At 39.1% G+C, this 6000-nt stretch overlaps 1 protein-coding gene across 1 annotated transcript in view; it reads right to left on the bottom strand.

Moving 5' to 3' along the window:
- The window catches only part of POU1F1 (POU class 1 homeobox 1), a 237296-nt gene extending 231811 nt beyond the window's left edge, over nucleotides 1-5485 (bottom strand). Inside the window, exon 1 of the mRNA XM_010966454.3 lies at nucleotides 5200-5485. The gene's annotated coding sequence lies outside the window, so the exon portion shown is untranslated. The remainder of the gene's footprint in view (nucleotides 1-5199) is intronic.
- Between the last annotated feature and the right edge of the window lie 515 nt (nucleotides 5486-6000).

The raw sequence follows: 6000 nt of genomic DNA on the forward strand, positions 1-6000 counted from the left end.
TCTAAACTAATTAACACCTTTACATTTCAAGCAACTTGGACCCAACCTACTGGACCATATCTTGGATTGGATGATTCTTGTTCAAATTGACACTTGGGAAAATAAAATTATTATTCCAAATCTGCCCTTCAAGATAAATTACACATTGTATTACATTTTTTTCTATTATAAAAACAGATCCAAGTACACTTTCAATCAAACCTAAAATATAGGTAAATGACATTTAATCATCAGACATTGATATGATATTGATCACTCCTAACATCAGGCATACTTTCATCTTTGCAATAGGTTAAGCAAAGTCTGTCACTGGTATTGCCAAAAGATTCACAGCTGACATGTCACTAAGTGCATATAGAGTTCATTGTGGGAAAGAGACTTACCTTCACCTACATGGATCTGAGTTCTTTCCCCAAGGTTTTCATTATCTTAATATAACCAAACAATGCTATTGGAACTACTCTATTTCAAACCATCAGCACATTTTCGAATTAATGAAAAATCTCTGAATTAATCTTCCCGTATCTATCATTGTCCCCTCAATCTTATCTCTATCAAAAGGCTACAACTTTTAAAGCATATATTTTAAAGACATAGATCAATGCTTCCTCCCCGGCTTTAAACTTTCCAATAAAATCCTAAGAAAATAGGGAGGAAAAAAATCCCAACTTTTACCCCTGTCTGAAGGGCCTTCAGGTTTGACTTCATCTCAGATCCCTCCCCTTCACTCACTATGTCCCAGCCACACTTGCTATGTTTCTGTCCCATGTGATCACCAAGCTGACTCTATCTTTAGGACTTTTGCAGTTGTTGATTTTTCTAGCCAAAGGCTCTCTCCTCAAACATTCAGATCAGTGGCTCTTTCCTGTCATTCATTTTCCAACTGAAATATCAGTCTTCGTTTCAGAGAAGCTTTTCCAGGTATGACGATCTAATATTGCTCTATGCACTCCCAGTTCAGTTCATCCTCTATCATCTCACACTTTTTATTCCTCCCTAGTCCTTAATTGCTATCTTCAATTACACTATCAATTTGTTCCTTTTCTGTTTATTGTCTAACTCAAGGCGAACACAAGCTCCATGAGAGCAAGGCCCTTAACTGCCTTTCTCTTCCCCCAGTAACAAATAATCATTTGTTCAATGAATGGAAATACAAAACAAAACAAAACATGACAGTGAATAGAAGCAGTGTGGACATCAGCATGGAGAAAATGGCTGAATTATAAGCCAAGTAGTGTTATAGTGATGACACTGATATAGCAAGAGAATATTTTCTTCCGATACTAAGAACTAAACTTCATTGGATATCAGCCTAAAATAGTCAGAACATTTAGACTATCGTTTGTAAATCCAAGATTGTTATAATATTTTGCAACAAGAGAATATTAAAGAAAAAGTTATTGAAATTACCTATATATGTACATTAAGTGTTGTGGGTTGAATTATGGTCCTCAAAAAAGATATAGTCAAGTCACATCATTAAGTACATGTGAACACGACTTTATTTGTTTTGACGATTAATTTTTTGGGTCAGCTTGGATGGGTCACATGAGTAGATATGTGGTCAAACATTATTCTGGATGTTTCTGAGAGAGTGGTTTTATATGAGAGTATCATTTAAATTGGTGGACTTTGAGTAAAGTAGATTGCCCTTCATATTTAGAGTGGGCCCCATCCAATCAGTTGAAGGCTTGAATTAAAAAAAAAAAAGACTGAACTCTCCCCAAACAAGAGAAAATTCTGCCAACAAACAACACCCTAACCCCAACTGCAGCATCAGCTCCTCCCTGGGTCTCCAGTCTGCTGTCCCACCCTGTAGCTTTCAGACTTGCCAGCCATAATCACATGAGCCAATTCTTTAAAATAAGTTATTTTCTATATACATACACGCATTCTATTGGTTCTGTTTCTCTGGAGAACCCTGACCAGTATATTGGTAAACAGAATCTTTACAGATGTGATCAAGCTAAGACGCGGTCAAACTGGATTAGGGTAAAACCTAATCTAATGACTGATGCCTTGATAAAAAGAAGAAAAGTTGAACATCGAGACAATAGAGAGAACGTCCTGTGACAATGGAGGCAGAGATCGCAGTGATGCGTCTACAAGCCAAGAACCACGAAGGATTGCTGGCAACCACCAGAACTAGGAGAGAGACCTGGGGCAATGCCTCCAACAAAACTTCCAGGAAAAACAATCCTGCCCACACTGTGATTTCAGGCTTGTAGCTCCCAGACTGTGAAAGAACACATTTCTGTTGTTTTAAGCTATGCAGTTTGGGGTAATTTGTTACAGCAGCCCTAGGAAACTCATACAATAAGTTTAAAAAAAAGTATTTCAAAAGAAACTATTATGATATACTCTCTGAACAGCATCCAAAAAATAAACGAGTAGAACTGAATTTGGAACTGAAAAGATCGGGTCCAATGGCAACATGTATAAGTAAATAGACTCTATTCTCTATGTGGCTGTTTTGGCAAAGGTGATTTCAGAAAAATGAAACCACATGTAAAATGCATTTTTATTTGCTTTGAACGTTAGACCTGTTTTTATAATCTGATTGTTCGTGTGCTTTTTCATGCCAACCTTTCATAAATATTTCAGCACAATCTATTGTTTGTTTTCAGAGAACTCCTCTTCCTGAAAACCCCTTACCACCCCGCAGCTCCACCCCTCAGCATTACAGGAACCACATTGTTAGGACATGAAAGGAAAACCCCCAGTAACAGAAGTTGTCCTTCACTCAAAGCCAGCTTAAATAAGTGAGCTCATTAGACAGCTACACATCTGTCACAGAAATTCTTTAGAAAACATGTAAAGTCATTTGTTCAAGTAACTCTAGTTTTTCTACTGCCCACTGGAGAATTTTTCAACTGTTATCCTGGCCACAGATATTCAGACCTTTACCCAAAAAGCTTAGTATATTAGTTTTCTATGACTGCTGTAACAAATTACTACAAACTTGGTCACTTAAAAAAACATAACTTTATTCTCCCACAGTTGTGAAGGCCGAAAGTCTGAGATGAAGGTGTTGGCAGGGCTGCACTCCCTCAGCAGGACACAGGGAGATCCTTTCCTTGCTTCTTGCAGGTTCCAGTGGCCATTTGGACTTGACTTGTGCTCAAGTCACTTCAGTTTTTGCCTCTGTGACCACAGGGCCTCCTCCTCCTCCAAGTGATCTCTTATAAAGACCCTTGTTGTTGGGTTTACGGCTCATCTGAATAACACAGGACTTCCTTACATTCTCATCTCAAAATCCTTAATTACAAAGACCTCTTTTCTAGTCATAGATTCCAGGGATTGACATGGATATATCTTGGGGAGGGGCACCACTCGGCCCACTACACTTAGATAAAGTTTTACTCTTGAATTTCTCTTTCATCTGCTGGTCAGACCTGGTAACACTTTACTCATCTTACAAATAAGTTACCTCTTGAATAAAAATATTTTGCACCTGTGTCATTTGAAGCATATTCAATTAGCAACAAATGTTTTATTTTTCAATCCTAATTGGGAAAGGGTCAAAAACAGATATTATCAGTCAAATAAATGGTTGAGACCACACCTAAAATTAAATAAATTTAGCTCAGCATAGCAGTTACAACAGTAATTTTTTTTTAATATAGAGAGTCTATGAGCAACTGAAATTAAAGCAAATTCTCAAACTGTAAAAAAAATCTACATAGGAACAGATATCTCCATTACAGTTGACCATTGAGCTCAGGGGTTAGGGGTGCCCACCCTCTGCACAGTCAAAAGCTCACATATAACTTATACTCGGTGCTTCATATCCACAGTTTCACATCCACAGACTCAACCAACCCCAAATCGTGTAGCACTACAGTGCTTACTATTGAAAAAAATCTGCATATACATGAACCTTTGCATTTCAAACCTATGTTGTTCAAGGGTCAACTGTCTACTAACAATGATTTTTCCTATTTTTATTTACATTATGTCCCTTTATAGTTAGGTCATATCAAGTTTTTCCCTTCCTTCTTCAAAGAGACTAAATGCTACTGGGTTCAGATGTGCTCCTCTCCTATATCTTATCTCTGTTAATGACATCATTTATCTATTAAAAACTGGAAATCTGCCATTTCTTTCTCCTCATCCTTACACCTACCTGCTCCACATCCATTCATTCATAGAATCTTGTGGATTTTATCTTCTAAATATCTCTGGAATCCATTCCATTCTCTCCACCTAGCTCCCTTGTTTTCGTCATTGCCTTGATTCATATACCCATCATGACTTGTTTGATCAAGTGCGAAAAATAACCAAAGATTCGTATCTCTCATAAGATCCCATGACTTCCTGCACACAGCCATTACTGATGCCTTTTCAAAACACAAACCCACTTATTTCATTCCCTGACTTAGAAAACTCCTAGAGTCCCATATTCATAGGCTTAAGTCTAAATTACTACTTAAGGCATACAAATCTATCTATAATTTCTTCCAATAACTTCCAACTCTCCCTGCCGTCCACTGCCTCCAGCTAAACAGAAGTTTACACTATTTCTCAAGAATTCCAGACTAGTTCACTCATTAGTTTTCAACTTGGAATAATACACAGCACTATCTTGCTATTCTTTGTCTTTTTGTTTAATGGTAAATCCCTATTCATCTTTCAATAAATAATTCAGATATCTCTTACTCCATCAGTTCTTGTTGATAATGGTGAGTTTTCACATAACAAAAATAGGGCCGACGACAACTTGAAATTGTGACAGAGTAATCACAGCTCAGGTAATCAAAACTGGAGCTGGACAGCCATGAGGATCTGGTCTCAGATATGTCCCGGACCACTGAGAACCTGAACTTTCTTGGAACTGTACTGGACCCAAGCATACAACCAGTCCTATTCAGGACACCTGCTAGCTGCAACCTCTGGTCTCAAGGTCTCCTCTTGTGTGCAACCATTTTGGACCCCAACCAATCCTTGCTTCACAATAACCCTCACTTCTTGCCAGCTCCGATTATAATAAACAACTCATATAACTAACTGCAGTCTCTCTGCTTTTTGCCTTTATAAGCCCCTTCATTTTGTAGTCTGGCAGAACACAATTCAAGTGTTTCTTGAATCTGTCTCCCAGGCTGCAGCTCTGACAGACTTCAAGTAAATGTCTCTCTATTTCAGGCAGGTCTCCGTTTCTGAAATTTTGGTTAACAGGAAGAATATTCATACATGACTCACCTGTGGTTGGTTCGAAACCTCGAGAGTTCTGGGGGTGAAATCCGAAACTGGCTCCCCGTCACCAAGGACCCAAGATATAGGCCATCAGTCCAAATTAGTAGGTGGCAGTTTTTATAATCCAGGGAATTCACACGGGAGGCTTTTCTCAGGCACTGCAAGACCAGTAACTCTCCATACCTGCTGGCCAGAATCTTAGGACTTTATGTGGACGCCTTGCCTTACTGGGGCTCACATCTAGTGTGGTGCACACAGTCTCAGTAACACGGTACCCTCTCAAGGCTGTGCTCTCCAAGTGGCTGCTGCAGTGGAAACAGTGGGCAGAAAGCGTGTTCTGAGGACAGGGGAGTGGGAGGAGCCTCTGATCACGCGGTTCCAGCTCGAGGGTTGACCTGCAGTCAAGTCCTCTGGATGACCTCCTCCATGGCCAGTATGTCATAATCATAATCAGTGTCCTAAGTCCTCAGGTAACTTCCCAATGACCACAACTGCCAAGGCTCTTCATGGGAACAGCTGATCTCCCCATAATCAGGCAACTAAAAAAGAAACACCTGATACTTTAGGAGAGCTGCAGGCATTTTCCTCAGCACTATAGTCAAACTCGATTCTGATTTGTTGACACCTGTGTGTTGTTTCACTTTTTAAGAATTTTCATATTGCTTCTGACTAAGAAGGAAATCTAGGAATTGATACTCTCACATTTTTAAAGTTTGCAGTGTCTGTCCTGAGTAGGAAACTGTGCAGTTATGCTAGAAACTCAAGGGATAATCAGATGTCTTTAAAAGGGTCTAGAGTCAGCAGGAA

This window comes from Camelus bactrianus, chromosome 1 (assembly GCF_048773025.1).
Source record: "Camelus bactrianus isolate YW-2024 breed Bactrian camel chromosome 1, ASM4877302v1, whole genome shotgun sequence".
NCBI lineage: Eukaryota > Metazoa > Chordata > Mammalia > Artiodactyla > Camelidae > Camelus > Camelus bactrianus.